Source organism: Acipenser ruthenus, chromosome 1, assembly GCF_902713425.1.
Source record: "Acipenser ruthenus chromosome 1, fAciRut3.2 maternal haplotype, whole genome shotgun sequence".
In the NCBI taxonomy this organism is placed as follows: domain Eukaryota; kingdom Metazoa; phylum Chordata; class Actinopteri; order Acipenseriformes; family Acipenseridae; genus Acipenser; species Acipenser ruthenus.
This window is the reverse complement of record NC_081189.1, coordinates 62,747,979-62,755,240: the sequence shown is the minus strand read 5'-3', so window position 1 is coordinate 62,755,240 and position 7,262 is coordinate 62,747,979.

The following is a 7,262-nucleotide window of genomic DNA, read 5'->3' as shown; positions in this document are numbered from 1 at the left end:
GTATCGAACATCTATGGAAAGAGCTGAAACTTGCAGTCTGGAGAAGGCACCCATCAAACCTGAGACAGCTGGAGCAGTTAGCTCAGGAAGAGTGGGCCAAACTACCTGTTAACAGGTACAGAAGTCTCATTGAGAGCTACAGAAAATGTTTGATTGCAGTGATTGCCTCTAAAGGTTGTGCAACAAAATATTAGGTTAGCGGTCCCGTAATTTTTGTCCATGCCATTTTCATTTGTTTTATTATTTACAATATTATGTTGAATAAAAAATCAAAAGCAAAGTCTGATTTCTATTAAATATGGAATAAGCAATGGTGGATGCCAATTACTTTTGTCAGTTTCAAGTTATTTCAGAGAAAATTGTGCATTCTTCGTTTTTTGTGGAGGGGTACCAACAAATTTGAGCACGTCTGTATATATATATATATATATATATATATATACACACACACACACACACACACACACACACACACACACACACACACACACACACACAGCGTACTTCGTTGCATTATAAAATGCATCAGTCTCTGGCTTTCGTTTAGCATCAGTCCCAGTGGTCACTGATCTGTGCAGAGCTTAGAATACGCACATTTGTTTTATTTTTTTGCACCGTCACACTCAGGGTGGCACAGTCGTTCTGCCTGAGAAATGTAGTGTAAATGATAATAATATATGATGTGTAGAATGACTTTCATCAGTGTTTCAAGCACTCAACATGATTATAATACGTACATACATAGGTTAATGGTTACTATAGAACACATATAGGAACCCATATATGCTTGATCCAAAAATCACCTTGCTGGTGACCTCTGACCTCCTCTTAAGTTAAAATGTAAAAACTAGCTTATAACTCCTTACATAGTGTATATAGGTTAATGGTTACTATAGAACACATTTAGGAACCCATATATGCTCTACTAAAAAATTACCTTGATCATGACCTTTGATCTCTCTAAGGTTAAATGTAAAATTAGCTTAACTCCTTACAGTGTGTAGATAGGGTCACTGTTACTATGGTGTTTAAAGTATCATGAGATAATGAACTAATGCAGTATTTTGAATTGAAACTGCTCCATAAAACTGATATGTTGCTGACACTTGTGCTGCAGTGCTACAGCTTTCCAAAATGTCCTACTGGTACTGAGCTTGGAAGCCGTAAAACTGCCTGGCAGTTCTAGTTATTATTATTATTATTATTATTATAACTAGGCGAGAGCACTCTAGTGCTGACAAAAAACCTGCCCAAACCGACCTTTATTTCACATACCTTACGTAAATACCTACCTTTATTCATAAAACCTGCTGGAACACTAATTAGTTAGTAAATCGGGCGTGACACTTTGGGGAAATACCATGCGTAGTCATCTTAGTTTTCCTCCCTCAATTCTGTCCAAATTACCTCCGCTTAGCAAATCAGGCCCATAGTGTGGATAGGGCTTTAGTATCAGTTTACTGAAAGCTTTATGTTAAGAAACATCAATGAACAGTATGTTTTCAATGTACAATAGTCAGCATTACTATTTGGCATAGGCTCCTGTTTTTTTTGATCCCTTGAAATTCCTCTTAATCAGAATATGCTGTATCGTATATATTTAAGCCCTTAAAGATATTACTACTTAAAACATTACAAAATAGGGGAACATAGCACGGAAAGCTTTGCTTGATGAAAATAAAATTACTTTGTCTAAAGTCTGAAATAAAAATGTTTCGGTATGTATCCAACATGCCTGGTTATTTGTAACATTATCCAATTCTCAAACTTTAACAATAAAACACTGTATATACCACTGACTCATTGTGTGACCCTGAGCAAGTCACTTAACCTCCTTGTGCTCCGTCTTTCGGGTGAGATGTAGTTGTAAGTAACTCTGCAGCTGATGCATAGTTCACACACCCTAGTCTCTAAGTCGCCTTGGATAAAGGCGTCTGCTAAATAAACAAATAACACACAGTGGAACAAAAGTCCTGTAGATAAATGCTGTTCAACTGAGCTGTAATTTACAGCAGAACCTCAGAGTTACGAACCCCTTGGGAATAGAGGTTGTTTGTAAGTCTGAAATGTCTGTAACTCTGAAAATGAGTTTAATGGTTTTAATAAACCTGCTATCTGCACCCTCAATCTAACAAATACTACCAGGATACATCACAGGAATGCAATACGCATATTGTTATGGTTCTAAAACCTTTAAAACAGCACTATAACTGGAAAAAGGCTAACTGAATTAATTATTGCACAATGATAATAAAAAAATAAAAAACTGAATGCCAACAATAACACTTCATTGGGAGTAGGAGGATTAGTTTCCCATTTCGCCTCATTCAGACCAATTGAGTACGAGTACTAAATGGTATCTATCCCTGAATAGATTATAGATAATAACCTGTACTTCAAACAAATACATGCAAAAGATTTTAATGAAGAAGCTGTCTCACAAGTGGAAAATCAAAACATGTTTTTCTAGGATGTGGGGACATTATTTTCTCATTTAACCCAAATCATACGCCTAGTTGACTAATGGTATCCCTGAATAAACAATCTGCTCTTAAACAATAGACAAAAGATTTTAATCAGCAAGACATCCCACAAGTGATGAAGTAGACCAAATGCTATTCATTTACTATCAATGCAGAATGACTGGGTGGGATATTTGTTCTTTATATTATCTTTGTCATCTGCCATGGTGACTTAATGCATCCCGTTAGCTCAAAATGCCTATGGTTCTGTTGTTTTCCCTGGGTCCCAAATCCAAATTAAATCCTCTGATGCAGGTTTTCAACCTATGTTTTTTTAAAATCATTTTTAACTTTTGGGTTACAATGATTTAATACTGTGTATTTTCTAACCAGATCTAATATTTTAATCCTCCATTGAAACATCAAGATACACATATCCTACTTGGGATTTTACTACAGGGCATTCTAGTAGGAAGCAGTGTGGTCCAGTGGTTAAAGTCCCGGGTTTGTAACCAGAAGGTCACCGGTTCAAATCCCTCTGACACTGACTGACTCACTGTGTGACCCTGAGCATGTCAATTAACCTCCTTGTGCTCCATCCTGCGGATGAGATGTTAAATCAATGTCTTATTGTAAGTAACTCTGCATATAATGCACAGTTCACAGCTGCAAAGCGCTTTGTGATGGAGGTCCACTATGAAAAGCGCTATATAAAGATATTTTATTATTCAGCAAATTATTGTAACACTATTATGACATTTTTACTTTAAATGAATCAGAATATTTTTTATAATAAAATTAATACTAAGAATTGTTTATGTGATTACATTATAAAACAACTTGAGGGCTAAACACTAGACAGAAATGGTGCAGAATCGTGGTAGGTAGAGTTGCCACATGAGGCCTCATGGGCGAGATGTTTTACATCATTTATAAATTACCTGTGTATTGCTCTGCTATATATGAGTCGCTAATTACAGTTCATTGGTCATTATATGCATTCCAGAACGAGGCGTTGTTTGTTAGGGTAGGATCTGATTGGCACAGACGTTGTTTTTACTAATTGGTTAAGAACTGTGTTTGACCACATACAGACTGGGAAAAGCCCAGCTGGAGTAACTATAATCCAGTGCTCATTTGTTTAGTTTTGTTACTGCTAGGGAAGAGAAAAGGCTACATGGTGGTTGTGTAACAGGGTGATGTTATCTAGGTGGGTCGTCACTGATAAATAAGGAGTCAGACACAGAGTAGTGGGTGCTGGCACACCGCACAGGAATACAGATTTAATGAACTACACAGGCCTCCGACACTAGGGTACCAACAGTGGTAATCCTAGCACCGTGTTTAATAAAGAAAACAAAACAAAGCTAACAATAAAAGATTGCCCACAGCTGGCGAGCGCTAGTCCTGCTATAAGGGATGTCCCACTCCAGGAACCGGCTACACTACACAATCCTCACTATACTTGTTTGGGATAAACATCCCCCAAACTGCCCTATTTCTGGTGTTACCGGAGTCCTGGCATCTACCTCAGTGACCGGCTCTTACTGAAGATCCTGACTGGGCAGTGCCTTCATGGTCACATCTGGGAGTTGAGGGTTTTCATGCAGTAATCCTTTTCTGGAACAGACACTCTCCCCCTTGGTGTAAAACACTAGAGCTCAGCGCAGCTCACGTCTGTGAGTATGGCACTGCAATCACCTCGAACGTTGTCACTGCTGCATTCTTAAACAGGCGTAGGCTCCTTGGGCACGCCCCACAGCCAATCAGGTTCTCCCAATCAGCTCAGCTCTGGGCAAGTCTTCCTGTTTACTAAGTAGCAGCACAGCTGAACCAGTGACAGGATCCTCCCTGTCACAGTGGGTCAATTGCAACAAACTGAAAGCAGCGTATTAACTGAGAATGATCCCATGGTTAGTACGGAGGTCAGGACTAAACTAGTACGTTAAATACCAATTGCAGCGAACTCCCCAGCTGCGTATTAAAAATGAATGCTAGAGCTGCAGCACTGGCCAGATTTACTGTACTCTTTTATGAGCCTGACTCCATCACACAGAGTTAAGAACGGGCCACTTGTATAAAAGTAAGACAACGTAATAAAACAGTCAGTTTAAATTGTTTTCCTTTGTTCGTGGATATATTTTCATTGAGTTCTACTGATTTAGAAACTTTTCTGTAAACGGCGCTGAACTATTGTTTATTTTTGGAACACTGAATAACAAACGTAATTAACTGAACACTTTTCCGAACTGTCTCCACCTGTTTATTAGTTTAATTAAGGGTTTTATTTGAAATTGAGAGCACAGCTAGAACAAAAACCAGCAGACACAGGGGTCCTCCAGGCCTGGAGAAGAGAACCACTGCCATAAACAGTGTCAGGCACATGTTAGAACCGAGGAGCTGGTGTACCACAGATTAGATTAGATTGGTCCCATTGCACGATTGTCTCGAAGTACTTTTGGATACCCCACAAAACCCTTGGCCCGGGTAGCTGCAGAAATAGTCGCCAAACGGCAAAAGAATCAGATTTAAATATACAATCCTGTACATGCAGTCCCAGCACGTAATCAAAGTATACAATGCTTACTTTAACTCTGACTTCTGTGATTCTAAACGCTATTACTTTCCAATCTCCATAGCTCTACTGTAAGGTAGTTAATTTTATCACATAGATTACACTTCATCATAAGTGTAATCTATTTAGATTTCCAGAAAGCTTTTGACAAAGTCCCGCATAAAAGATTAATTCTCAAACTGAACACAGTAGGCATTCAAGGAAATGCATGCACATGGATTAAGGAGTGGTTAACATGTAGAAAACAGAAAGTACTGATTAGAGGAGAAATCTCAAAATGGAGTGAGTTAACCAGTGGTGTACCACAGGGATCAGTATCAGGTCCTCTGCTATTCCTAATCTAAATTAATGATTTAGATTCTGGTATAGGAAGCAAACTTGTTAAATTTGCAGACGACACAAAAATAGGAGAAGTGGCAAACACTGTTGCAGCAGCAAAGGTCATTCAAAATGATCTAGACAGCACATTGGGCAGACACATGGCAAACAACATTTACTAGAGAAGTGTAAGGTACTGCACGCAGTCAATAAAAATGTGCATTATCAAGATCATATAGGAGATACTGAAATTGAAGAAGGAATCTATAAAAAAAAAAAAAAAAAGACCTAGGAGTTGTTCACTGAGAAATGTCTTCATCTATACAATGTGGGGAAGCTATAAAAAAGCCCAACAAGATGCTCGGATATATTGTGAAAAGTGTTGAATTTAAATCAAGGGAAGTAATGTTAAAACTTTACAATGCATTAGTAAGTCATCACCTAGAATATTGTGTTCAGTTCTGGTCACCTCGTTACAAAAAGGATATTGCTGCTCTAGAAAGAAGAGCAACCAGAATTATCCCGGGTTTAAAAGGCATGTTGTATGCAGACAGGCTAAAATAATTGAATCTATTCAGTCTTGAACAAAGAAGACGGTGATCTCATTCAAGCATTCAAAATTCTAAAACGTATTGACAATGTTGACCCAGGGGACTTTTTTGAACTGAAAAAAGAAACAAGGACCAGGGGTCACAAATGGGGATTAGATACAGGAGCATTCAGAACAGAAAACAGGAGGCACTTTTTTACACAGAGAATTGTAAGGGTCTGGAACCAACTCCCCAGTAATGTTGAAGTTGACACCCTGTGATCCTTCAAGAAGCTGCTTGCTGAGATTCTGGAATCAATAAGCTACCAACAACCAAACGAGCAAGATGGGCCGAATGGCCTCCTCTCATTTGTAAACTTTATGTTCTTATAAGCTATGGATTTAAATGTAGCCGGCACAGTACTTGTTTTACGTGCAGAACAACAGCTGCTTACAAGATAAATACTAGTTCTTCCGCAAACTGTTTTTAAACATAAAACTTTCAAAGAAACGAGTACTTCCCATATATCATATAATGATCCGTTTGTCTATTCACAGGGCCTTCCTTTCATCTCCTGTCTGCTTTTAGACCGGTTCCACAATCCTTTCCTGTAGTTCCTGCATTGCCGCAACAGTTCCTGGATCACCCCCGCTCCTTCCTGTGGCTTCCCCTGTTTCTGCCCACCGGTGCATCAAAGCAGCAGTTATATAGGGTAGGTAAGCTGTTAATGGCTAGGTAGTTTCAGCTGTGGATGGCCTGCCAGTTTGTGGCCAATTTATCTTTTAAAGTGTCTGTGCAATAGTACACACAAAACAAACAAAAAAAAAAAAGCCACTCCAAACTCTGGACTGCTTCTCCCTCATAAATCGAAAAGGGGTAAAAATCACGACAAATCAATCAAAACACAATTATGACAGTGAAACAAATGATAAGTGCAATAAACCATAAGTGACAATAATACAAAAAATGTGTTTTCCCCTGTGACAGGAATGGCTGACTGGTCTGACGTCACGGCAGAAGAAGGGACCACAAAAACAAAAAGGTATTGTGCAGTGGCGCGGGCGCCGTTTTATTTAATGAATCCAAAAATAAAATAAATATTTAAACAAAAGAACACTTGCTCACAGAGCAAAATAAAAGTGTAAACAAAAACAAATCTCGAACACAAAATCCAAAATAAATAAACCATACAGGTCAGGCTGGGCAGTCGCTGTCACTGTTCCTGTAGGCTATGCTTTAGTTTCGTTTTTAAATAAACCTTCTCTCGCTCTCCGTCTCTATCACCCACCCCGAACTAGAGAGCTGCAGGCTTTTATTAAGGTGAACCATCTCCCAATTAGCAACAAAATTAATCCCGTAATTAATTCGGGAGATGGT